At 64.1% G+C, this 26,105-nt stretch overlaps 1 protein-coding gene across 2 annotated transcripts in view; it reads left to right on the top strand.

The window, feature by feature from the left end:
* Window positions 1–26,105, top strand: part of LOC106583900 (SH2B adapter protein 1) — a 153,386-nt gene that overhangs the window by 124,016 nt on the left and 3,265 nt on the right. The gene's annotated exons all lie outside the window — the stretch shown is intronic.

The raw sequence follows: 26,105 nt of genomic DNA on the forward strand, positions 1-26,105 counted from the left end.
AGAGAGAGAGGGAGAGGGGAGAGAGAGAGAGGGAGACGGGAGGAGAGAGAGAGAGGGAGACGAGAGAGAGAGAGAGGGAGACGGGGGAGAGAGAGGGAGACGAGGAGAGAGAGAGAGGGAGAGGGGAGAGAGAGAGGGAGAGGGAGAGAGAGAGGAGAGAGAGAGAGAGAGGGAGAGAGAGAGAGAGAGGGAGACTGGAGAGAGAGAGAGAGGGAGACGAGGAGAGAGAGGGGAGAGGGAGAGAGAGAGAGAGAGAGAGGGAGACGGGGGAGAGAGAGAGAGGGAGACGGAGGAGAGAGAGAGAGAGGGAGACGGGGAGAGAGAGAGAGAGGGAGACGGGCGGAGAGAGAGAGAGGGAGACGGGAGAGAGAGAGAGAGGGAGACGGGGAGAGAGAGAGGGAGACGCAAGAGAGAGAGGGAGAGGAGAGAGAGAGAGAGGGAGACGGGAGAGAGAGAGAGAGAGGGAGACGGGGCGGAGAGAGAGAGAGGGAGAGGGAGAGAGAGAGAGAGGGAGAGAGAGAGAGAGAGAGAGAGGGAGACGAGGAGAGAGAGAGAGGGAGACAGAGAGAGAGAGAGAGGGAGACGGAGAGAGAGAGAGAGGGAGAGCAGAGAGAGAGAGGGAGACGTGGCGAGAGAGAGAGAGAGAGGGAGAGGAGAGAGAGAAGAGAGGAGAGCGGAAGAGAGAGGGAGACGGGGGAGAGAGAGAGAAACGCGAGAGAGAGAGAGAGGGAGACGAGGCGGAGAGAGAGAGAGAGAGAGGGAGAGGAGAGAGAGAGAGAGAGGGAGAGTGGAGAGAGAGAGAGGGAGACGAGGCGAGAGAGAGAGAGGGAGACGCGAGAGAGAGAGGGAGAAGAGAGAGAGAGAGGGAGACGGGAGCGGAGCGAGGGAGACGGGAGGAGCGCGAGAGGAGACGGGGCGGAGCGCGAGAGGGAGACGTGGCGGAGCGAGAGGGGAGACGGACGGAGAACGAGGGAGAGTCAGAGAGAGAGAGGGGAGAGAGGAGAGAGAGAGGGAGACGGCGGAGAGGAGACGGAGAGCGTGAGAGGGGAGACAGAGAAGAGGGGAGAGAGAGAGAGAGGGAGACGGTTAGAGGAGACGGAGAGCGAGACGGGGGAGGAGAGAGAGGAGAAGTGGGGGAGAGAGAGAGAGGGAGACGAGGGAGAGAGAGGGGGAGACGGACGGACGCGAGAGGGAGAGGCGGACGAGGGGGAGAGGGGGAGGAGGGGAGACGTGGCGGAGCGCGGAGGGGAGACGGATGGAGAAGAGGGAGAGACGGAGAGAGGAGGGGAGGGAGGAGAGGGAGAGGGGAGACGTAGAGCGAGACGAGAGCCGAGACGGAGAGCGGAGAGTGGGAGACGGGAGAGAGAGGGGAGACGGGAGAGAGAGAGAGGGAGAACGAGAGAGAGAGGGAGACGAGAGAGAGAGAGAGGGAGAGGAGGAGAGAGAGAGAGAGAGACGGAAGAGAGAGAGAGAGGGAGACGGGGAGAGAGAGAGGGAGACGGACGGAGAGAGAGGGAGAGGGAGAGAGGGAGACGGGGAGCGAGAGAGAGAGGGAGACGCGGAAGAGAGAGAGGGAGACGTGGAGGAGCGAGAGAGAGGGAGAGGCGAGAGAGAGAGGGAGACGGGAGGAGAGAGAGAGGGAGACGGGAGAGAGAGAGGGAGAGAGAGAGAGAGAGGGAGACAGAGAGAGAGAGAGAGAGACCGGGAGAGAGAGAGAGACACGGAGAGAGAGAGAGGGAGACGGAGCGAGAGGGAGAGGGAGAGAGAGAGAGAGGGAGACGGGCAGAGAGAGAGAGAGAGAGGGAGACGTGGCAGAGAGAGAGAGAGAGAGGGAGACGGGAGAGAGAGAGGGAGAGGAGAGAGAGAGGGAGACGGGAGAGAGAGAGGGAGACGGACGAGAGAGAGAGAGGGAGACGGGGAGAGAGAGAGGGAGACGGGGCGGAGAGAGAGAGGGAGACCGAGAGAGAGGAGACAGAGAGAGAGAGAGGGAGACGGGGAGAGAGAGAGGGAGACGGGAGAGGGAGACGGGCGGAGAGAGAGAGAGAGGGAAACGCGGAGAGAGAGAGAGGGAGACTAAGGAGAGAGAGAGAGAGAGGGAAACGAGGAGAGAGAGAGAGGGAGACGGGAGAGAGAGAGAGGGAGACGGAGAGAGAGAGAGAGGGAGACGGGAGAGAGAGAGAGGGAGACGGAAGAGAGAGAGAGAGAGGGAGACGGGAGAGAGAGAGGGAGACCGGAGAGAGAGGGAGAGGGAGAGAGAGAGAGAGGGAGACGGGCGGAGAGAGGGAGAGAGAGGGAGACGGGGGGAGAGAGAGAGAGAGAGAGGGAAACGTGGCGGAGAGAGAGAGAGGGAGACGTGACGGAGAGAGAGAGAGAGGGAGACGGGAGAGGGAGACGGACGGAGAGAGAGAGAGAGGGAAACGAGGAGAGAGAGAGGGAGACGTGACGGAGAGAGAGAGAGAGAGAGGGAAACGACGGAGAGAGAGAGAGGGAGACGGGAGAGAGAGAGAGGGAGACAGGAGAGAGAGGGGAGACGGGGGAGAGAGAGAGAGAGTGAGACGGGCGGAGAGAGAGAGAGAGGGAGACGGGCGGAGAGAGAGAGAGAGGGAGACGGGAGGAGAGAGAGAGAGAGACGAGAGAGAGAGAGACGAGGAGAGAGAGAGAGGGAGACGGGAGAGAGAGAGGGAGAGGAGAGAGAGAGGGAGACGGGCGGAGAGAGAGAGAGAGGGGAGACCGAGAGAGAGAGAGAGAGGGAGACGGGCGGGAGAGAGAGAGAGAGAGGGAGACGTGGCAGAGAGAGAGGGAGACTTGGAGAGAGAGAGAGAGGGAGACGAGGAGAGAGAGAGAGGGAGACGGGCAGAGAGAGAGGGAGACGGGGGAGGGAGACGGCGGAGAGAGAGAGAGGGAGACGGGCGGAGAGAGAGAGAGGAGACGGCAGAGAGAGAGAGGAGACGGACGGAGAGAGAGAGGGAGACGGGAGAGAGAGAGAGAGGGAGACGGGCAGAGAGAGAGAGAGAGAGGGAGACGGGCGGGAGAGAGAGAGGGAGACGAGGAGAGAGAGAGGGAGACGGAGAGAGAGAGGGAGACGGGGAGAGAGAGAGAGGGAGAGCACGAGAGAGAGAGGGAGACGGGCGGAGAGAGAGAGGGAGACTCCGGAGAGAGAGGGAGACGTAGGAGAGAGAGAGAGGGAGACGGCGGAGAGAGAGAGGGAGACGGAGAGGGAGACACGGAGAGAGACAGAGAGGGAAACGGAGAGAGAGAGGGAGACATGGAGAGAGAGAGAGAGAGAGGGAAACGTGGCATGGAGAGAGAGAGAGGGAGAGGGGGGAGAGAGAGAGAGGGAGACCGGAGAGAGAGAGAGAGGGAGACGGAAGAGAGAGAGAGAGGGAGACGGGAGAGAGAGAGAGAGGGAGACGGAGGAGAGAGAGAGAGAGAGGGAGAGAGAGAGAGGGAGACGGAGAGAGAGAGGGAGACGGCAGAGAGAGAGGGAGACGGGGAGAGAGAGAGAGAGGGAGACGGGGAGGAGAGAGAGAGAGAGGGAGACGGGCGGAGAGAGAGAGAGGGAGACGGGGGAGAGAGAGAGAGGGAGACGGGCGGAGAGAGAGAGAGAGAGGGAGACGGTGGAGAGAGAGAGAGAGAGGGAGACGAAGAGAGAAAGAGAGGAGACGGGCGAGAGAGAGAGGGAGACCAAGGAGAGAGAGAGAGAGGGAGACGGGCGGAGAGAGAGAGAGAGGGAGACGTGGCAGCGGAGCGAGAGGGAGACGGGACGGAGGGAGACGTGGCAGAGAGAGAGAGAGAGTGAGACGGAAGAGAGAGAGAGAGGGAGACGGACGGAGAGAGAGAGAGGGAGACGGGGAGAGAGAGAGAGGGAGACGGGCATGGAGAGAGAGAGAGGGAGACGGCGGAGAGAGAGAGAGAGGGAGACGTGGCAGAGAGAGAGAGAGAGAGGGAGACGTGGCGGAGAGAGAGAGGGAGACGTGGCGGAGAGAGAGAGGGAGACTTGGCGGAGAGAGAGGGAGACGTGGCGGAGAGAGAGAGAGAGGGAGACGGGCGGAGAGAGAGAGAGAGGGAGACTTGGGAGAGGGAGACGAGGAGAGAGAGAGAGAGGGAAACGGGAGAGAGAGAGGGAGACGTACGGAGAGAGACAGAGAGAGAGGGAAACGGGAGGAGAGAGAGAGAGGAGACGGGGAGAGAGAGAGAGAGGGAGACTAGCGGAGAGAGAGAGAGGGAGACGTGGCGGAGAGAGAGAGAGAGTGAGACGTGGCGGAGAGAGAGAGAGAGTGAGACGTGGCGGAGAGAGAGAGAGAGGGAGACGTGGAAGAGAGAGAGAGAGACGTGGCGGAGAGAGAGAGAGGGAGACGTGGCGGAGAGAGAGAGAGGGAGACGTGGCAGAGAGAGAGGGAGACGTGGCGGAGAGAGAGAGAGAGAGGGAGACATGGTGGAGAGAGAGAGAGAGAGGGAGACGTGGCGGAGAGAGAGAGAGAGAGAGGGAGACGTGGCAGAGAGAGAGGGAGACCCACGGAGAGAGAGAGAGAGGGAGACGGCAGGAGAGAGAGAGAGGGAGACGGGCAGCGGAGCGAGAGGGAGACGCGGAGGGAGACGTGGCGAGAGAGAGAGAGAGGGAGACGGGCGGAGAGAGAGAGAGAGAGGGAGACGTGGGGAGAGAGAGAGAGGGAGACGGGCGGAGAGAGAGAGAGGGAGACGGGAGAGAGAGAGAGAGAGGGAGACGTCGGAGAGAGAGAGAGAGGGAGACGGCGGAGAGAGAGAGAGAGGGAGAGGGAGGAGAGAGAGAGAGAGACGGGCGGAGAGAGAGAGAGGGAGACGGGCGGAGAGAGAGAGAGGGAGACGGGCAGAGAGAGAGGGAGACGGGCGGAGAGAGAGAGAGGGAGACGGGAGAGAGAGAGAGAGGGAGACGTGGCGGAGAGAGAGAGAGGGAGACGTGAGAGAGAGAGAGAGAGAGAGAGGGAGACGGAGGAGAGAGAGAGAGAGAGGGAGACGTGGCGGAGAGAAAGAGAGGGAGACGGGGCAGAGAGAGAGGGAGACTAGCAGAGAGAGAGAGAGGGAGACGGGCGGAGAGAGAGAGAGGGAGACGGGCAGGGAGAGAGAGGAGGAGAGGGAGACGGGCGGAGAGAGAGAGAGGGAGACGCATGAGAGAGAGAGAGAGGGAGACGGGAAGAGAGAGAGAGAGGGAGACGTGGCGGAGAGAGAGAGAGGGAGACGGGGAGAGAGAGAGAGGGAGACAGAGAGAGAGAGAGGGAGACGGGAGAGAGAGAGAGAGGGAGACGTGGAAGAGAGAGAGAGAGAGGGAGACGTGGGGAGAGAGAGAGGAGAGGCGGAGAGAGAGAGAGAGGGAGACGGGCGGAGAGAGAGAGGGAGACGGGGCCGAGAGAGAGAGGGAGACGAGGGAGAGAGAGAGAGGGAGACGGGCAGAGAGAGAGAGAGAGAGGGAGACGGGCAGAGAGAGAGAGAGGGAGACGTGGCGAGAGAGAGAGGAGACGGGGCGGAGAGAGAGAGAAACGGGGAGAGAGAGAGAGAGAGGGAGACGGGAGAGAGAGAGAGAGAGAGGGAGGCGGGCGGAGAGAGAGAGAGAGAGAGGGAGACGTGGCGGAGAGAGAGAGAGGGAGACGGGGAGAGAGAGAGGGAGACGTGGCGGAGAGAGAGAGGGAGACGGGCGGAGAGGAGAGAGAGAGGGAGACGGAGCGGAGAGCGCGAGGGGGAGACGGCGGCAGGAGCGAGCGAGGGGAGACGGAGGCGGAGAGCGAGAGGGGAGACTGGCGGAGAGCGCGAGGGGAGACGGACGGAGCACGGAGGGAGAGTCGCAGAGAGTGTGAGGGGGAGGCGCGGAGACCGGAGAGTGGGAGAGGGGAGACGGGAGAGCTCGAGACGGGCAAAGCGAGAGAGGGGGAGACGGTTAGAGCACGAGGGGAGACGGATAGAGCAGAGAGGGAGACGGATAGAGCGCGAGACGGGAGAGAGCGAGACGGGCAGCGGAGCGACGGAGAGAGAGAGAGGGAGAAGCGGCGGAGAGAGAGAGAGGGAGACGGGCAGCGGAGCGGCGAGGGGGAGACGGCGGAGCGCGAGGGGAGACGGGCGGAGCGCGAGGGGGAGACGTGGTGGCGGAGCGCAAGAGGGAGACGGGGACGGCGGAGGGGGAGACGGATGGAGCACGGAGGGAGAGACGCGAGAGGAGAGGGGAGGCGCGGGGAGCGGGAGACGTGGAGAGGGGGAGACGGGCAGAGCCGAGACGGAGAGAGCGAGAGTGGAGACGGTAAGAGCACGAGGGGAGACGTGGTAGAGAGCGAGACGGGGAGAACGCGAGACGAGAGAGAGGGAGACGGGCGGAGAGAGAGAGAGAGGGAGACGGGCGGAGAGAGAGAGAGAGAGACGGAGGAGAGAGAGAGAGGGAGACGGGCGGAGAGAGAGAGGGAGACGGGCGGAGAGAGAGAGGGAGACGGGCGGAGAGAGGGAGACGGGCGGAGCGAGAGAGAGAGGGAGACCTGCGGAGCGAGAGAGAGGGAGACGGCGGACCGAGAGAGAGGGAGACGGGAGGAGAGAGAGGGAGACGGCGGACGAGAGAGAGGGAGACGGGAGAGAGAGAGAGGGAGACGGGAGGAGAGAGAGGGAGACGGGCAGAGAGAGAGGAGACGGGCGAGAGAGAGGGAGACGGGAGAGAGAGAGAGAGAGACACGGGCGGAGAGAGAGAGGGAGACGGCGAGAGCGAGAGGGAGACGATGGGGAGAGAGAGGGAGACGGGCGGAGAGAGAGAGAGAGGGAGACGGGCGGAGAGAGAGGGAGACGGGCGGAGAGAGAGAGGGAGACGGGAGGAGAGAGAGAGAAAGGGAGACGGGACGGAGAGAGAGAGAGAGGGAGACGGGCAGCGGAGCGAGAGAGGGAGACGTGGCGGAGAGAGAGGGGAGACGGGAGGAGAGAGAGAGGGAGACGGGCGGAGAGAGAGAGAGGGAGACGGGAGAGGGAGACGGGTGAGAGAGAGAGAGAGAGAGGGAGACGAAGGAGAGAGAGAGAGGGAGACGTGGAGGAGAGAGAGAGAGAGGGAGACGGGAAGAGAGAGAGAGGGAGACGGAGGAGAGAGAGAGAGGGAGACGGGCAGAGAGAGAGAGAGAGGGAGACGTGGCGGAGAGAGAGAGAGAGGGAGACGGGCGGAGAGAGAGAGAGGGAGACGGGAGAGAGAGGGAGACGGGGAGAGAGAGGGAGACGGGCGGAGAGAGAGAGAGAGGGAGACGGGCGGAGAGAGAGAGGGAGGGAGACGGGGAGAGGGAGACGAGGAGAGAGAGAGAGGGAAACGTGGCGGAGAGAGAGAGAGGGAGACTGACGGAGAGAGAGAGAGAGAGGGAAACGAGGAGAGAGAGAGAGGGAGACGAGGCGGAGAGAGAGAGAGGGAGACGGGGGAGAGAGAGAGAGGGAGACGAGGAGAGAGAGAGAGAGAGAGAGGGAGACGTGGCGCGGAGAGAGAGGGGGAGACGGCGGAGAGGCGAGGGGGAGACGGGGCGGAGAGAGAGGGAGACGGAGGAGACGGAGGGAGAGACGAGAGAGGGAGGCGGAGAGCGGAGACGGGGAGAGAGGGAGACGGCAGAGGAGAGAGAGGAGACGGAGAGCGAGAGGAGAAGAGAGAGGGGAGAGGGAGAGACGAGGGGAGAGAGAGAGAGGGAGACGGAGAGCGAGAGAGGAGAGCGGAGACGGAGAGAGGGAGACGGGCGGAGAGAGAGAGAGAGAGGGAGACGGGCGGAGAGAGAGAGAGAGCGGAGAGAGAGGGAGACGGCGGAGAGAGAGAGAGGGAGACGGAGAGAGAGAGAGGGAGACGTGGGGAGAGAGAGAGGGAGACGTGACGGAGAGAGAGAGAGAGGGAGACGGGCGGAGAGAGAGAGGGAGACGGGCGGAGAGAGAGAGAGGAGGGAGACGGGCGGAGAGAGAGAGGGAGACGGGGCGGAGAGAGAGAGAGAGGGAGACGGGCGGAGAGAGAGAGAGAGGGAGACGGGCAGAGAGAGAGAGAGAGAGGGAGACGGGCGGAGAGAGAGAGGGAGACGTGGCGGAGAGAGAGGGAGACGTGGCGGAGAGAGAGAGAGAGGGAGACGTGGCGGAGAGAGGGAGACGTGGGAGAGGGAGACGTGGCGGAGAGAGAAGAGAGAGAGGGAAACGTGGCGGAGAGAGAGAGAGGGAGACTTGACGGAGAGAGATAGAGAGAGAGGGAAACGTGGCGGAGAGAGAGAGAGGGAGACGTGGCGGAGAGAGAGAGAGAGGGAAACGTGGCGGAGAGAGAGAGAGGGAGGGAGACGTGGCGGAGAGAGAGAGGGAGACGTGGCCGAGAGAGAGAGGGAGACGTGGCGGAGAGAGAGAGAGGGAGACGTGGCAGAGAGAGAGAGAGAGAGAGGGAGACGTGGCGGAGAGAGAGAGGGAGACGTGGCTGAGAGAGAGAGGGAGACGTGGCGGAGAGAGAGAGAGGGAGACGTGGTGGAGAGAGAGAGAGAGAGGGAGACGTGGCGGAGAGAGAGAGAGGGAGACGTGGCGGAGAGAGAGAGGGAGACGTGGCGGAGAGAGAGGGAGACGTGGCGGAGAGAGAGAGAGAGGGAGACGTGGCGGAGAGAGGGAGACGTGGGAGAGGGAGACGTGGCGGAGAGAGAGAGAGAGGGAAACGTGGCGGAGAGAGAGAGGGAGACTTGGCGGAGAGAGAGAGAGAGAGAGGGAAACGTGGCGGAGAGAGAGAGAGGGAGACGTGGCGGAGAGAGAGAGAGAGGGAGACGTGGCGGAGAGAGAGAGAGAGGGAGACGTGGCGGAGAGAGAGAGAGAGGGAGACGTGGCGGAGAGAGAGAGAGAGGGAGACGTGGCGGAGAGAGAGAGAGAGGGAGACGTGGAGGAGAGAGAGAGAGAGAGACGTGGCGGAGAGAGAGAGAGGGAGACGTGGCGGAGAGAGAGAGAGGGAGACGTGGCAGAGAGAGAGGGAGACGTGGCGGAGAGAGAGAGAGGGAGACGTGGCGGAGAGAGAGAGAGAGAGGGAGACGTGGCGGAGAGAGAGAGAGAGGGAGACGTGGCAGAGAGAGAGGGAGACGTGGCGGAGAGAGAGAGAGGGAGACGGGCGGAGAGAGAGAGAGAGGGAGACGGGCAGCGGAGCGAGAGAGGGAGACGGGCGAGAGGGAGACGTGGCGGGAGAGAGAGAGAGGGAGACGGGCGGAGAGAGAGAGAGAGGGAGACGGGCGGAGAGAGAGAGAGGGAGACGGGCGGAGAGAGAGAGAGGAGACGGGCGGAGAGAGAGAGAGGGAGACGGGCAGAGAGAGAGAGAGAGGGAGACGTGGGAGAGAGAGAGAGGGAGACGTGGCGGAGAGAGAGAGGGAGACGTGGCGGAGAGAGAGAGGGAGACGTGGCGGAGAGAGAGAGAGGGAGACGTGGAGAGAGAGAGAGGGAGACGTGGCGGAGAGAGAGAGGGAGACGTGGCGAGAGAGAGAGGGAGACGTGGCGGAGAGAGAGAGAGAGGGAGACGTGGCGGAGAGAGAGAGAGGGAGACGTGGGAGAGGGAGACGTGGCGGAGAGAGAGAGAGAGGGAAACGTGGCGGAGAGAGAGAGGGAGACTGGGCGGAGAGAGAGAGAGAGAGAGGGAAACGTGGCGGAGAGAGAGAGAGGGAGACGGGCGGGGAGAGAGAGAGAGGGAGACGTGACGGAGAGAGAGAGAGAGGGAGACGGGCGGGAGAGAGAGAGAGGGAGACGTGGCGGAGAGAGAGAGAGAGGGAGACGTGGAGGAGAGAGAGAGAGAGAGACGTGGCGGAGAGAGAGAGAGGGAGACGTGGCGGAGAGAGAGAGAGGGAGACGTGGCAGAGAGAGAGGGAGACGTGGCGGAGAGAGAGAGAGAGGGAGACGGGCGGAGAGAGAGAGAGAGAGGGAGACGTGGCGGAGAGAGAGAGAGGGAGACGTGGCGGAGAGAGAGAGAGGGAGACGTGGCGGAGAGAGAGAGAGAGAGGGAGACATGGTGGAGAGAGAGAGAGAGAGGGAGACGTGGCGAGAGAGAGAGAGAGGGAGACGTGGCAGAGAGAGAGGGAGACTTGGCGGAGAGAGAGAGAGAGGGAGACGTGGCGGAGAGAGAGAGAGGGAGACGTGGCAGCGGAGCGCGAGAGGGAGACGTGGCGGAGGGAGACGTGGCGGAGAGAGAGAGAGAGGGAGACGTGGCGAGAGAGAGAGAGAGGGAGACGTGGCGGAGAGAGAGAGGGAGACGGGCGGAGAGAGAGAGAGGGAGACGGGCGAGAGAGAGAGAGAGGGAGACGGGCGGAGAGAGAGAGAGAGGGAGACGGGCGAGAGAGAGAGAGAGAGGGAGACGGGCGGGAGAGAGAGAGAGGGAGACGGGCGGAGAGAGAGAGAGAGGGAGACGGGCGAGAGAGAGAGAGGGAGACGTGGCCGAGAGAGAGAGGGAGACGTGGCGGAGAGAGAGAGGGAGACGAGAGAGAGAGAGAGAGAGAGGGAGACGTGGCGGAGAGAGAGAGAGAGAGGGAGACGGGCGGAGAGAGAGAGGGAGACGGGCGGAGAGAGAGAGAAACGCGGAGAGAGAGAGAGAGAGGGAGACGGGCGGAGAGAGAGAGAGAGAGAGGGAGGCGGGAGAGAGAGAGAGAGGGAGACGTGGCGGAGAGAGAGAGAGGGAGACGGGCGGAGAGAGAGAGGGAGACTTGGCGGAGAGAGAGAGGGAGACGGGCGGAGAGTGAGAGAGAGAGGGAGACGGGCAGCGGAGAGCGCGAGGGGGGAGACGGGCGGCGGAGCGCGCGAGAGGGGGAGACGTGGCGGCGAGAGCGCGAGGGGAGACGGGCGGAGCGCGCGAGAGGGAGACGGGTGGCGGAGACGCGAGGGGGAGACGGACGGAGCACGGAGGGAGAGTCGCGAGAGAGTGAGGGGGAGGCGCGGAGACCGGAGATGTGGGAGAGGGGGAGACGTGGGAGAGCCGAGACGAGGAAAGCGTGAGAGAGGGAGACGGGAGAGCACGAGGGGGAGACGAGATAGAGCACGAGAGGGAGACGGGAGAGCGCGAGACGTGGGAGAGCGCGAGACGTGGCAGCGGAGCGCGCGGAGAGAGAGAGAGGGAGACGTGGCGGAGAGAGAGAGAGAGGGAGACGTGGCAGCGGAGCCGCGAGGGGGAGACGGGCGCGGAGCGCGAGGGGGAGACGGGGCGGAGCGCGAGGGGGAGACGGGTGGCGGAGCGCAAGGGAGACGTGGCGAGAGCGCGCGAGGGGGAGACGTGATGGAGCACGTGAGGGAGAGACGCGGTAGAGTGCGAGGGGGAGGCGCGGTGGAGCGTGAGATGTGGAGAGGGGGAGACGTGGTAGAGCCGAGAGGGAGCGGCGGAGAGCGAGAGAGTGGGAGACGGTTAGAGCACGAGGGGGAGACGTGGTAGAGTGAGAGACGGGAGAACGCGAGACGGAGAGAGGGAGACGGGGGAGAGAGAGAGAGAGAGGGAGACGTGGCGGAGAGAGAGAGAGAGGAGACGTGGCGGAGAGAGAGAGGGAGACGGGCGAGAGAGAGGGAGACGTGGCGGAGCGAGAGAGAGAGGGAGACCTGGCGGAGCGAGAGAGAGGGAGACGGGCGGACGAGAGAGAGGGAGACGTGGCGGAGCGAGAGAGAGGGAGACGTGGCGGAGCGAGAGAGAGGGAGACGGGCGGAGCGAGAGAGAGGGAGACGTGGCGGAGCGAGAGAGGGAGACGGTCAGAGAGAGAGGGAGACGTGGCAGAGAGAGAGGGAGACGTAGGAGAGAGAGAGAGAGAGACACGGGCGGGAGAGAGAGAGGGAGACGGCGGAGCGAGAGGGAGACGTGGCGGAGCGAGAGGGAGACGTGGCGGAGAGAGAGAGAGAGGGAGACGGGCAGAGAGAGAGAGAGAGAGGGAGACGGAGGAGAGAGAGAGAGGAGACGTGGCGGAGAGAGAGAGGAGACGTGGCGGAGAGAGAGAGGGAGACGGGCGGAGAGAGAGAGAGGGAGACGTGGCGGAGAGAGAGAGAGGAGACGTGGCGGAGAGAGAGAGAGGGAGACGTGGGAGAGGGAGACGTGGCGGAGAGAGAGAGAGAGGGAAACGTGGCGGAGAGAGAGAGGGAGACTTGGCGGAGAGAGAGAGAGAGGGAGACGTGGCGGAGAGAGAGAGAGAGGGAGACGTGGCGGAGAGAGAGAGAGAGGGAGACGGGAGGAGAGAGAGAGAGAGAGACGTGGCGGAGAGAGAGAGAGGGAGACGTGGCGGAGAGAGAGAGAGGGAGACGGGCAGAGAGAGGGAGACGGGCGAGAGAGAGAGAGAGGGAGACGAGGAGAGAGAGAGAGAGAGGGAGACGTGGCGGAGAGAGAGAGAGGGAGACGGGAGGAGAGAGAGAGAGGGAGACGGGAGAGAGAGAGAGAGGGAGACATGGAGAGAGAGAGAGAGAGAGGGAGACGTGGCGGAGAGAAAGAGAGGGAGACGGGCGGAGAGAGAGAGGAGACGGGCGGAGAGAGAGAGAGAGGGAGACGTGGCGGAGAGAGAGAGAGAGGGAGACGTGGCAGCGGAGCGCGAGAGGGAGACGTGGCGGAGGGAGACGTGGCGGAGAGAGAGAGAGGGAGACGGGCGGAGAGAGAGAGAGGGAGACGGGCGGAGAGAGAGAGAGAGGGAGACGGGCGGAGAGAGAGAGAGGGAGACGGGCGGAGAGAGAGAGAGGGAGACGGGCGGAGAGAGAGAGGGAGACGGGGCAGAGAGAGAGAGAGAGAGGGAGACGCATGGAGAGAGAGGGAGACGGGCGGAGAGAGAGAGAGGGAGACGGGCGGAGAGAGAGAGGGAGACGGGCGGAGAGAGAGGGAGACGGGCGGAGAGAGAGAGAGGGAGACGGGGCAGAGAGAGAGAGAGAGAGAGGAGACGGAGAGAGAGAGAGAGGGAGACGGGGGAGAGAGAGAGGGAGACGATGGAGAGAGAGAGAGACGGGAGAGAGAGAGAGAGAGGGAGACGGGGAGAGAGAGAGAGAGAGGGAGACGGGCGGAGAGAGAGAGAGAGGGGAGACGGGCGGAGAGAGAGAGAGGGAGACGGGCGGAGAGAGAGAGGGAGACGGGGCGGAGAGAGAGAGGGAGACGTAGGAGAGAGAGAGAGAGGGAGACGTGGCGGAGAGAGAGAGGGGAGACGGGGCGGAGCGAGAGAGGGAGACGGGCGGAGCGAGAGAGAGGGGAGACGGGGCGGAGAGAGAGGGGAGACGGACGGAGCACGGAGGGAGAGTCGCAGAGAGAGAGAGGGGGAGCGCGGAGACCGGGAGATGAGAGGGGGAGACGTGGTAGAGCGAGAGGGAAAGCGGGAGAGGGGGAGACGGAGAGCAGAGGGGGAGACGGGAGAGACGAGAGGGAGACGAGCGGAGAGGGAGAGCGGAGACGGGGCGGAGCGGAGAGAGAGAGAGGGAAGACGTGGCGGAGAGAGAGAGGGAGACGGGAGCGGAAGAGAGGGGGAGACGGGGCGGAGCGAGAGAGGGAGACGGGCGGGAGCGCGAGGGGAGACGGGCGGAGAGAGAGGGGAGACGGTGGCGGACGCGAGAGGGGAGACGGATGGAGCAGAGAGGAGAGACGGAGAGAGAGAGGGGAGCGCGGTGGAGCGGAGAGAGAGAGGGGGAGACGGGTAGAGAGAGACGGGAGAGGAGACGGTAGAGCGAGAGAGGGAGACGGTGAGAGGAGGGGAGACGGGAGAGAGAGAGAGAGGGAGAACGCGGAGACGGGAGAGAGGGAGACGTGGCGGAGAGAGAGAGAGAGGGAGACGTGGCGGAGAGAGAGAGAGAGAGGGAGACGTGGCGGAGAGAGAGAGAGGGAGACGTGGCGGAGAGAGAGAGAGGGAGACGTGGCGGAGAGAGAGAGGGAGATGTGGCGGAGAGAGGGAGACGTGGCGGAGCGAGAGAGAGAGGGAGACCGTGGCGGAGCGAGAGAGAGGGAGACGTGGCGGACCGAGAGAGAGGGAGACGTGGCGGAGCGAGAGAGAGGGAGACGTGGCGGAGCGAGAGAGAGGGAGACGTGGCGGAGCGAGAGAGAGGGAGACGTGGCGGAGCGAGAGAGGGAGACGTGGCAGAGAGAGAGGGAGACGTGGCAGAGAGAGAGGGAGACGTGGTGGAGAGAGAGAGAGAGAGACACGTGGCGGAGAGAGAGAGGGAGACGTGGCGGAGCGAGAGGGAGACGTGGCGGAGCGAGAGGGAGACGTGGCGGAGAGAGAGAGAGAGGGAGACGTGGCGGAGAGAGAGGGAGACGTGGCGGCGAGAGAGAGAGAGAGGGAGACGTGGAGGAGAGAGAGAGAAAGGGAGACGTGGCGGAGAGAGAGAGAGAGAGGGAGACGTGGCAGCGGAGCGCGCGAGGGGGAGACGTGGCGGCGGAGCGTGCGAGGGGGAGACGTGGTGGAGAGAGAGAGGGAGACGTGGCGGAGAGAGAGAGAGAGGGAGACGTGGGAGAGGGAGACGTGGCGGAGAGAGAGAGAGAGAGAGAGGGAGACGTGGCGGAGAGAGAGAGAGGGAGACTTGGCGGAGAGAGAGACAGAGGGAGACGTGGCGGAGAGAGAGAGGGAGACGTGGAGAGAGAGAGAGAGGGAGACGTGGCAGAGAGAGAGAGAGAGGGAGACGTGGCGGAGAGAGAGAGAGAGAGGGAGACGTGGCGGAGAGAGAGAGAGGGAGACGTGGCGGAGAGAGAGAGGGAGACTTGGCGGAGAGAGAGGGAGACGTGGCGGAGAGAGAGAGAGAGGGAGACGTGGCGGAGAGAGAGAGGGAGACGTGGGAGAGGGAGACGTGGCGGAGAGAGATAGAGAGAGAGGGAAACGTGGCAGAGAGAGAGAGAGGGAGACTTGGCGGAGAGAGATAGAGAGAGAGGGAAACGTGGCGGAGAGAGAGAGAGGGAGACGTGGCGGAGAGAGAGAGAGGGAGACGTGGCGGAGAGAGAGAGAGAGGGAGATGTGGCGGAGAGAGAGAGATAGAGAGAGGGAGACGTGGCAGCGGAGCGCGCGAGGGGGAGACGTGGCGGCAGAGCGCGCGAGGGGGAGACGTGGTGGCGGAGCGCGCGAGGGGGAGACGTGACGGAGCACGTGAGGGAGAGACGCGGTAGAGTGCGAGGGGGAGGCGCGGTAGAGCGTGAGATGTGGGAGAGGGGAGACGTGGTAGAGCTCGAGACGGGTAGAGCTCGAGACGTGGTAGAGCGCGAGAGGGGGAGACGTGTTAGAGCACGAGGGGGGAGACGGTTAGAGCACGAGGGGAGACGTGGTAGAGCGCGAGACGGGGAGAGAGGGAGACGTGGGGAGAGAGAGAGAGAGAGGGAGACGTGGCGGAGAGAGAGAGAGACGTGGCGGAGAGAGAGGGAGACGTGGCACAGAGAGAGAGGGAGACGTGGCGGAGAGAGGGAGACGTGGCGGGGAGAGAGAGAGGGAGACTTGGCGGAGAGAGAGACAGAGGGAGACGTGGCGGAGAGAGAGAGGGAGACGTGGCGGAGAGAGAGAGAGTGAGGGAGACGTGGCGGAGAGAGAGAGGGAGATGTGGCGGAGAGAGAGAGAGAGGGAGACGTGGCGGAGAGAGAGAGGGAGACGTGGCATAGAGAGAGAGGGAGACGTGGCGGAGAGAGAGATAGAGAGAGGGAGACGTGGCGGAGAGAGAGAAAGGGAGACGTGGCGGAGAGAGAGAGAGACGTGGCAGAGAGAGAGAGGGAGACGTGGCGGAGAGAGAGAGAGAGGGAGATGTGGCGGAGAGAGAGAGAGGGAGACGTGGCGGAGAGAGAGAGAGGGAGACTTGGTGGAGAGAGAGAGGGAGACTTGGTGGAGAGAGAGAGGGAGACGTGGCGGAGAGAGAGAGAGGGAGACGTGGCAGCGGAGCGCGCGAGGGGGAGACGTGGCGGCGGAGCGCGCGAGGGGGAGACGTGGCGGCGGGGCGCGCGAGGGGGAGACGTGGTGGCGGGGCGTGCGAGGGCGAGACGTGACGGAGCACGTGAGGGAGAGACGCGGTAGAGTGCGAGGGGGAGGCGCGGTAGAGCGTGACATGTGGGAGAGGGGGAGACGTGGTAGAGCTCGAGAAGTGGTAGAGCGCGAGAGGGGGAGACGTGTTAGAGCACGAGGGGGAGACGTGTTAGAGCACGAGGGGGAGACGTGTTAGAGCACGAGAGGGAGACGTGGTAGAGCGCGAGACGTGGGAGAGCGCGAGACGTGGGAGAGAGGGAGACGTGGCGGAGAGAGAGAGAGAGAGGGAGACGTGGCGGAGAGAGAGAGGGAGACGTGGCGGAGAGAGAGAGAGAGACGTGGCGGAGAGAGAGGGAGACGTGGCAGAGAGAGAGAGAGAGAGGGAGACGTGGCGGAGAGAGAGAGAGAGAGAGAGGGAGACGTGGCGGAGAGAAAGAGAGAGAGGGAGATGTGGCGGAGAGAGGGAGACGTGGCGGAGAGAGGGAGACGTGGCGGATAGAGAGAGAGGGAGACGTGGCGGAGAGAGAGAGGGAGACGTGGCGAGAGAGAGAGAGGGAGACGTGGCGGAGAGAGAGAGAGGAGACGTGGCGGAGAGAGAGACGGAGACGGGCGGAGAGAGAGAGAGGGAGACGTGGCGGAGAGAGAGAGGGAGACGTGGCGGAGAGAGAGAGAGAGGGAGACGTGGCGGAGAGAGAGAGAGGGAGACGTGGCGGAGAGAGAGAGAGGGAGACGTGGCGGAGAGAGAGGGAGAGAGAGGGAGACGTGGCGGAGAGAGAGAGAGAGGGAGACGTGGCGGAGAGAGAGAGAGAGAGAGTGTGTTAGAGCACGAGGGGGAGACGTGGTAGAGCGCGAGACGTGGGAGAGCGCGAGACGTGGGAGAGAGGGAGACGTGGCGGAGAGAGAGAGAGAGAGGGAGACGTGGCTGAGAGAGAGGGAGACGTGGCGGAGAGAGAGGGAGACGTGGCGAGAGAGAGAGAGGGAGACGTGGCGAGAGAGAGGGAGACGGGCGGGAGAGAGAGAGGGAGACTGGCGGAGAGAGAGACAGAGGGAGACGGGCGGAGAGAGAGAGGGAGACGTGGCGGAGAGAGAGAGAGTGAGGGAGACGTGGCGGAGAGAGAGAGAGGGAGACGGGCGGAGAGAGAGAGAGGGAGACTTACGGAGAGAGAGACAGAGGGAGACGTGGCGGAGAGAGAGAGGGAGACGTGGCGGAGAGAGAAAGAGAGGGAGACGTGGCGGAGAGAGAGAGGGAGACGTGGCGGAGAGAGAGAGAGGGAGACGTGGCGGAGAGAGAGAGGGAGACGTGGCAGAGAGAGAGAGAGGGAGACGTGGCGGAGAGAGGGAGACGTGGCGGAGAGAGAGAGAGGGAGACGGCGGAGAGAGATACAGAGGGAGACGTGGCGGAGAGAGAGAGGGAGACGGGCGGAGAGAGAGAGGGAGACGTGGCGGAGAGAGAGAGAGAGGGAGACGGGCGGAGAGAGAGAGAGGGAGACGTGGCGGAGAGAGAGAGAGAGGGAGACGTGGCGGAGAGAGAGAGAGAGGGAGACGGGCGGTGAGAGAGAGAGGGAGACGTGGCGGAGAGAGAGAGAGAGGGAGACGTGGCGGAGAGAGAGAGGGAGACGTGGCGAGAGAGAGAGAGAGAGAGAGAGAGAGGGAGACGTGGCGGAGAGAGAGAGAGAGAGAGGGAGACGTGGCGGAAAGAGAGAGAGGGAGACGTGGCGGAGAGAGAGAGAGACGTGGCAGAGAGAGAGAGGGAGACGTGGCGGAGAGAGAGAGAGAGGGAGATGTGGCGGAGAGAGGGAGAGAGAGAGGGAGACGTGGCGGAGAAAGAGAGAGAGAGGGAGACGTGGCGGAGAGAGAGAGGGAGACGTGGTGGAGAGAGAGAGAGGGAGACGTGGCGGAGAGAGAGAGAGGGAGACTTGGTGGAGAGAGAGAGGGAGACGTGGCGGAGAGAGAGAGAGACGGCAGCGAGCGAGGGAGGCGGCGGAGCGCGAGGGGAGACGGGCGCGGAGCGCGGGGGAGCGGCGGCGCGAGGGGAGACGGCGGGCGGGGGGGAGACGCGGAGCGCGCGAGGGGAGACGGACGGAGCACGTGAGGGAGAGACGCGGTAGAGTGCGAGGGGAGGCGCGGAGAGCGTGAGTTGTGGGAGAGGGGAGACGTGGTAGAGCTCGAGACGTGGTAGAGCTCGAGACGTGGTAGAGCACGAGAGGGGGAGACGTGTTAGAGCACGAGGGGGAGACATGTTAGAGCACGAGAGGGAGACGTGGTAGAGCGCGAGACGTGGGAGAGCGCGAGACGTGGGAGAGAGGGAGACGTGGCGGAGAGAGAGAGAGAGAGGGAGACGTGGCGGAGAGAGAGAGGGAGACGTGGCGGAGAGAGAGAGAGAGGGAGAGACGTGGCGGAGAGAGAGAGAGAGGGAGACGTGGCGGAGAGAGAGGGAGACGTGGCGGAGAGAGAGAGGGAGACGTGGCGGAGAGAGAGATAGAGAGGGAGACGTGGCGGAGAGAGAGAGAGAGAGAGAGGGAGACGTGGCGGAGAGAGAGGGAGACTTGGCGGAGAGAGAGAGAGAGAGGGAGACGTGGCGGAGAGAGAGAGAGACGTGGCGGAGCTCGAGACGTGGTAGAGCGCGAGAGGGGGAGACGTGTTAGAGCACGAGGGGGAGACGTGGTAGAGCGCGAGACGTGGGAGAGCGCGAGACGTGGGAGAGAGGGAGACGTGGCGGAGAGAGAGAGGAAGAGGGAGACGTGGCGGAGAGAGAGACGTGGCGGAGAGAGAGGGAGACGTGGCAGAGAGAGAGGGAGACATGGCGGAGAGAGAGAGGGAGACGTGGCCGAGAGAGAGAGAGGGAGACGTGGCCGAGAGAGAGAGAGGGAGACTTGGCGGAGAGAGAGACAGAGGGAGACGTTGCGGAGAGAGAGGGAGACGTGGCGGAGAGAGAGAGAGGGAGACGTGGCGGAGAGAGAGAGAGAGGGAGACGGGCGGAGAGAGAGAGGGAGACGTGGCGAGAGAGAGAGAGAGAGGGAGACGTGGCGGAGAGAGAGAGAGGGAGACGTGGCGGAGAGAGAGAGAGGGAGACGTGGCGGAGAGAGAGGGAGACGTGGCGGAGAGAGAGAGAGAGAGGGAGACGTGGAGAGAGAGAGGGAGACGTGGCGGAGAGAGAGAGGGAGACGTGGCGGAGAGAGAGGGAGACGTGGCGGAAGAGAGAGAGAGAGGGAGACGTGGGAGAGAGAGAGGGAGACTTGGCGGAGAGAGAGAGAGAGGGAGACGTGGCGGAGAGAGAGAGAGAGAGGGAGACGTGGCGGAGAGAGAGAGGGAGACGTGGCGGAGAGAGAGAGAGAGGGAGACGTGGCGGAGAGAGAGAGAGAGGAGACGTGGCGTAGATGAGAGAGAGAGAGAGGGAGACGTGGCGGAGAGAGAGAGAGAGAGAGGGAGACGTGGCGGAGAGAGAGAGAGGGAGACGTGGCGGAGAGAGAGAGAGACGTGGCAGAGAGAGAGAGGGAGACGTGGCGGAAAGAGAGAGAGAGGGAGATGTGGCGGAGAGAGGGAGAGAGAGAGGGAGACGTGGCAGAGAGAGAGAGAGAGGGAGACGTGGCGGAGAGAGAGAGAGGGAGACGTGGCGGGAGAGAGAGAGGGAGACGTGGCGGAGAGAGAGAGAGGGAGACTTGGTGGAGAGAGAGAGGGAGACGTGGCGGAGAGAGAGAGAGAGAGACGTGGCAGCGGAGCGCGCGAGGGGGAGACGTGGCGGCGGAGCGCGCGAGGGGGAGACGTGGCGGCGGAGCGCGCGAGGGGGAGACGTGGCGGCGGAGCGCGCGAGGGGGAGACGTGACGGAGCATGTGAGGGAGAGACGCGGTAGAGTGCGAGGGGGAGGCGCGGTAGAGCGTGAGTTGTGGGAGAGGGGGAGACGTGGTAGAGCTCGAGACGTGGTAGAGCTCGAGACGTGGTAGAGCACGAGAGGGGGAGACGTGTTAGAGCACGAGGGGGAGACGTGTTAGAGCACGAGAGGGAGACGTGGTAGAGCGCGAGACGTGGGAGAGCGCGAGACGTGGGAGAGAGGGAGACGTGGCGGAGAGAGAGAGAGAGGGAGACGTGGCGGAGAGAGAGAGGGAGACGTGGCGGAGAGAGAGCGAGAGGGAGAGACGTGGCGGAGAGAGCGAGAGGGAGAGACGTGGCGGAGAGAGAGAGAGGGAGACGTGGCGGAGAGAGAGAGGGAGACGTGGGAGAGGGAGACGTGGCGGAGAGAGAGATAGAGAGGGAGACGTGGCGGAGAGAGAGAGAGAGAGAGAGAGGGAGACGGGCGGAGAGAGAGGGAGACTGGGGAGAGAGAGAGAGAGAGAGGGAGACGTGGCGGAGAGAGAGAGGGAGACGTGGCGGAGAGAGAGAGAGAGAGGGAGACATGGCGGAGAGAGAGAGGGAGACGTGGCGGAGAGAGAGAGAGAGGGAGACGTGGCGAGAGAGAGAGAGAGGGAGACGTGGCGGAGAGAGAGAGAGAGAGGGAGACGTGGCGGAGAGAGAGAGAGAGAGGGAGACGTGGCGGAGAGAGAGAGAGAGAGGGAGACGTGGCGGAGAGAGAGAGGGAGACGTGGCGGAGAGAGAGAGAGGAGACGTGGCGAGAGAGAGAGAGAGGGAGACGTGGCGGAGAGAGAGAGAGAGAGAGGGAGACGGGCGGGAGAGAGAGAGAGAGGGAGACGTGGCGGAGAGAGAGAGAGACGTGGCAGAGAGAGAGAGGGAGACGTGGCGGAGAGAGAGAGAGGGAGATGTGGCGGAGAGAGAGAGAGAGAAAGGGAGACGTGGCGGAGAGAGAGAGAGAGAGAGGGAGACGTGGCGGAGAGAGAGAGAGGGAGACGTGGCGGAGAGAGAGAGAGGGAGACTTGGCGGAGAGAGAGGGAGACGTGGCGGAGAGAGAGAGAGGGAGACGTGGCAGCGGAGCGCGCGAGGGGGAGACGTGGCGGCGGAGCGCGCGAGGGGGAGACGTGGCGGCGGAGCGCGCGAGGGGGAGACGTGGTGGCGGAGCGCGCGAGGGGGAGACGTGACGGAGCACGTGAGGGAGAGACGCGGTAGAGTGCGAGGGGGAGGCGCGGTAGAGCGTGAGATGTGGGAGAGGGGGAGACGTGGTAGAGCTCGAGACGTGGTAGACCTCGAGACGTGGTAGAGCGCGAGAGGGGAGACGTGTTAGAGCACGAGGGGGAGACGTGGTAGAGTGCGAGACGTGGGAGAGCGCGAGACGTGGGAGAAAGGGAGACGTGGCGGAGAGAGAGAGAGAGAGGGAGACGTGGCGGAGAGAGAGAGAGAGGGGGAGACGTGGTGGCGGAGCGCGCGAGGGGGAGACGTGACGGAGCACGTGAGGGAGAGACGCGGTAGAGTGCGAGGGGGAGACGTGGTGGCGGAGCGCGCGAGGGGGAGACGTGACGGAGCACGTGAGGGAGAGACGCGGTAGAGTGCGAGGGGGAGGCGCGGTAGAGCGTGAGATGTGGGAGAGGGGGAGACGTGGTAGAGCTCGAGACGTGGTAGAGCTCGAGACGTGGTAGAGCGCGACAGGGGGAGACGTGTTAGAGCACGAGGGGGAGACGTGTTAGAGCACGAGGGGGAGACGTGGTAGAGCGCGAGACGTGGGAGAGCGCGAGACGTGGGAGAAAGGGAGACGTGGCGGAGAGAGAGAGAGAGAGGGAGACGTGGCGGAGAGAGAGAGAGAGACGTGGCGGAGAGAGAGGGAGACGTGGCAGAGAGAGAGAGAGAGAGGGAGACGTGGCGGAGAGAGGGAGACGTGGCGGAGAGAGAGAGAGGGAGACTTGGCGGAGAGAGAGACAGAGGGAGACGTGGCGGAGAGAGAGGGAGACGTGGCGGAGAGAGAGAGAGAGAGAGGGAGACGTGGCGGAGAGAGAGAGGGAGACGTGGCGGAGAGAGAGAGGGAGACGTGGCGAGAGAGAGAGAGAGAGAGGGAGACGTGGCGGAGAGAGAGAGAGAGAGAGGGAGACGTGGCGGAGAGAGAGAGAGAGAGGGAGACGTGGCGGAGAGAGAGAGACGTGGCAGAGAGAGAGAGGGAGACGTGGCGGAGAGAGAGAGAGAGGGAGACGTGGCGGAGAGAGAGAGAGAGGGAGACGTGGCGGAGAGAGAGAGAGAGAGAGGGAGACGTGGCGGAGAGAGAGAGAGGGAGACGTGGCGGAGAGAGAGAGAGAGGGAGACGTGGCGGAGAGAGAGAGAGAGGGAGACGTGGCGGAGAGAGAGAGAGAGGGAGACATGCCGAGAGAGAGAGAGAGAGGGAGACGTGGCGGAGAGAGAGAGACAGTGGGAGACGTGGCGGAGAGAGAGAGAGAGGGAGACGTGGCGGCGGAGCGCGCGAGGGGGAGACGTGGCGGCGGAGCGCGCGAGGGGGAGACGTGACGGAGCACGTGAGGGAGAGACGCGGTAGAGTGCGAGGGGGAGGCGCGGTAGAGCGTGAGATGTGGGAGAGTGGGAGACGTGGTAGAGCTCGAGACGTGGTAGAGCTCGAGACGTGGTAGAGCGCGAGAGGGAGACGTGGTAGAGCGCGAGACGTGGGAGAGCGCGAGACGTGGGAGAGAGGGAGACGTGGCGGAGAGAGAGAGAGAGAGACGTGGCGGAGAGAGAGGGAGACTAGGCAGAGAGAGAGAGAGAGAGGGAGACGTGGCGAAGAGAGAGAGAGAGGGAGACGTGGCGGAGCGAGAGAGAGGGAGACGTGGCGGAGCGAGAGAGAGGGAGATGTGGCGGAGCGAGAGAGAGGGAGACGTGGCGGAGCGAGAGAGAGAGGGAGACGTGGCGGAGCGAGAGAGAGGGAGACGTGGCGGAGCGAGAGAGAGAGAGGGAGACGGGCGGAGAGAGAGAGAGAGACGTGGCGGAGAGAGAGAGAGAGGGAGACGTGGGAGAGAGAGAGAGAGGGAGACGTGGCGGAGAGAGAGAGAGAGGGAGACGTGGCGGAGAGAGAGAGAGAGGGAGACGTGGCGGAGAGAGAGAGAGAGGGAGACGTGGCGGGAGAGAGAGAGAGAGAGAGGGAGACGTGGCGGAGAGAGAGAGACAGTGGGAGACGTGACGGAGAGAGAGAGAGAGGGAGACGTGGCGGCGGAGCGCGCGAGGGGGAGACGTGGCGGCGGAGCGCGCGAGGGGGAGACGTGGCGGCGGAGCGCGCGAGGGGGAGACGTGGCGGCGGAGCGCGCGAGGGGGAGACGTGGCGGCGGAGCGCGCGAGGGGGAGACGTGACGGAGCACGTGAGGGAGAGACGCGGTAGAGTGCGAGGGGGAGGCGCGGTAGAGCGTGAGATGTGGGAGAGGGGGAGACGTGGTAGAGCTCGAGACGTGGTAGAGCGCGAGAGGGGGAGACGTGTTAGAGCACGAGGGGGAGACGTGTTAGAGCGCGAGACGTGGGAGAGAGGGAGACGTGGCGGAGAGAGAGAGAGAGGGAGACGTGGCGGAGAGAGAGAGAGACGTGGCGGAGAGAGAGAGGGAGACGTGGCGGAGAGAGAGGGAGACGTGGCAGAGAGAGAGAGAGAGGGAGACGTGGCAGAGAGAGAGAGAGAGGGAGACGTGGCGGAGAGAGAGAGGGAGACGTGGCAGAGAGAGAGAGGGAGACGTGGCAGAGAGAGAGAGGGAGACGTGGCAGAGAGAGAGAGGGAGACGTGGCGGAGAGAGGGAGACGTGGCGGAGAGAGGGAGGGAGACGTGGCGGAGCGAGAGAGAGAGAGGGAGACGTGGCGGAGAGAGGGAGGGAGACGTGGCGGAGCAAGGGAGGGAGACGTGGCGGAGCGAGAGAGAGAGGGAGACGTGGCGGAGCGAGAGAGAGGGAGACGTGGCGGAGCGAGAGAGAGAGGGAGACGTGGCGGAGCGAGAGAGAGAGGGAGACGTGGCGGAGCGAGAGAGAGAGGGAGACGTGGCGGAGCGAGAGAGAGAGAGGGAGACGTGGCGGAGCGAGAGAGAGCGAGGGAGACGTGGCGGAGCGAGAGAGGGAGACGTGGCGGAGCGAGAGAGGGAGACGTGGCGGAGCGCGTGAGAGAGAGGGAGACGTGGCGGAGCGCGAGAGAGAGGGAGACGGGCTTAGCGAGAGAGAGGGAGACGTGGCGGAGCGAGAGGGAGACGTGGCGGAGCGAGAGGGAGACGTGGTGGAGAGAGAGGGAGACGTGGCGGAGAGAGAGGGAGACGTGGCGGAGCGAGAGAGAGAGAGGGAGACGTAGCGGAGCGAGAGAGAGAGAGGGAGACGTAGCGGAGCGAGAGGGAGACGAGCGGAGCGCGAGAGAGAGAGAGGGAGACGAGCGGAGCGAGAGAGAGAGAGGGAGACGTAGCGGAGCGCGAGAGAGAGAGGGAGACGTAGCGGAGCGCGAGAGAGAGAGAGGGAGACGTAGCGGAGCGCGAGAGAGAGAGGGAGACGTAGCGGAGCGCAAGAGAGAGAGGGAGGAGGAGCGCGAGAGAGAGAGGGAGACGTAGCGGAGAGAGAGAGGGAGACGGAGTGCGAGAGGGAGACGTAGCGGAGCGAGAGAGAGAGAGGGAGACGTGGCGGAGCGCGAGAGAGAGAGGGAGACGTGGTGGAGCGCGAGAGGGAGATGTGGTGGAGCGCAAGAGAGAGAGAGGGAGACGTAGTAGAGCGTGAGAGGGAGACGTGGTAGAGAGGGAGACGTAGTAGAGCCCGAGAGGGAGACGTAGTAGAGCCCGAGAGGGAGACGTAATAGAGCGCGAGTGAGTGAGGGAGACGTAGTAGAGCGGGAGGGAGACGTAGACGTGGTGGAGCGCGAGAGAGAGAGAGGGAGACGTAGCGGAGCGCGAGAGAGAGGGAGACGTAGCGGAGCGCGAGAGAGAGAGAGGGAGACGAGCGGAGCGCAAGAGAGAGAGAGAGAGAGAGAGGGGGACGTAGTGGAGCGCGAGAGCGAGAGAGGGAGACGTAGCGGAGCGCGAGAGAGAGAGAGGGAGACGTAGCGGAGCGCGAGAGAGAGAGGGAGACGTAGCGGAGCGCGAGAGAGAGAGAGGGAGACGTAGCGGAGCGCGAGAGAGAGAGAGGGAGACGTAGCGGAGCGCAAGAGAGAGAGAGAGAGAGAGGGAGACGTAGTTGAGCGCGAGAGAGAGAGAGGGAGACGTAGCGGAGCGCGAGAGAGAGAGAGGGAGACGTAGCGGAGCGCGAGAGAGAGAGAGGGAGACGTAGCGGAGCACGAGAGAGAGAGAGGGAGACGTAGCGGAGCGCAAGAGAGAGAGGGAGGAGGAGCGCGAGAGAGAGAGGGAGACGTAGCGGAGAGAGAGAGGGAGACGGAGTGCGAGAGGGAGACGTAGCGGAGCGAGAGAGAGAGAGAGAGAGGGAGACGTGGCGGAGCGCGAGAGAGAGGGAGATGTGGTGGAGCGCGAGAGGGAGATGTGGTGGAGCGCAAGAGAGAGAGAGGGAGACGTAGTAGAGCGCGAGAGGGAGACGTGGTAGAGAGGGAGACGTAGTAGAGCCCGAGAGGGAGACGTATTAGAGCGCGAGTGAGTGAGGGAGACATAGTAGAGCGGGAGGGAGACGTAGACGTGGTGGAGCGCGAGAGGGAGACGGTTGGAGCACGAGGGAGACGGTTGGAGCGCGAGAGGGAGACGGTTGGAGCGCGAGAGGGAGACGGTTGGAGCGAGAGGGAGACGGTTGAGAGCGAGAGGGAGACGGTTGGAGCGCGAGAGGGAGACGGTTGGAGCGCGAGAGGGAGACGGTTGGAGCGCGAGAGGGAGACGGTTGGAGCGCGAGAGGGAGACGGTTGGAGCGCGAGAGGGAGACGGTTGGAGCGCGAGAGTGAGACGTGGTGGAGCGCGAGAGGGAGACGGTTGGAGCACGAGAGAGGGAGACATGGTGGAGAGGGAGACGTAGTGGAGTGGGAGAGAGAGGGAGACATAGTGGAGTGGGAGAGAGAGGGAGACATCGTAGAGCGGGAGAGAGAGGGAGACGTAGTAGAGCCCGAGAAGGAGACTTCTTAGACCCTGAGCGGGAGACGTCTTAGACCCTGAGCGGGAGACGTATTAGAGCGCAAGAGGGAGACGTATTAGAGCGCAAGAGGGAGACGTATTGGAGCGCGAGAGAGGGAGACGTATTGGAGCGCGAGAGAGGGAGACGTATTGGAGCGCGAGAGAGGGAGACGTAGTGGAGCGCGAGAGAGGGAGACGTAGAGGAGCGCGAGAGAGGGAGACGTAGTGGAGCGCGAGAGAGGGAGATGTAGTGGAGCGCGAGAGAGGGAGACGTAGTGGAGCGCGAGAGAGGGAGACGTAGTGGAGCGCG

The sequence above is a fragment of the Salmo salar genome, chromosome ssa23, assembly GCF_905237065.1.
Source record: "Salmo salar chromosome ssa23, Ssal_v3.1, whole genome shotgun sequence".
NCBI lineage: Eukaryota > Metazoa > Chordata > Actinopteri > Salmoniformes > Salmonidae > Salmo > Salmo salar.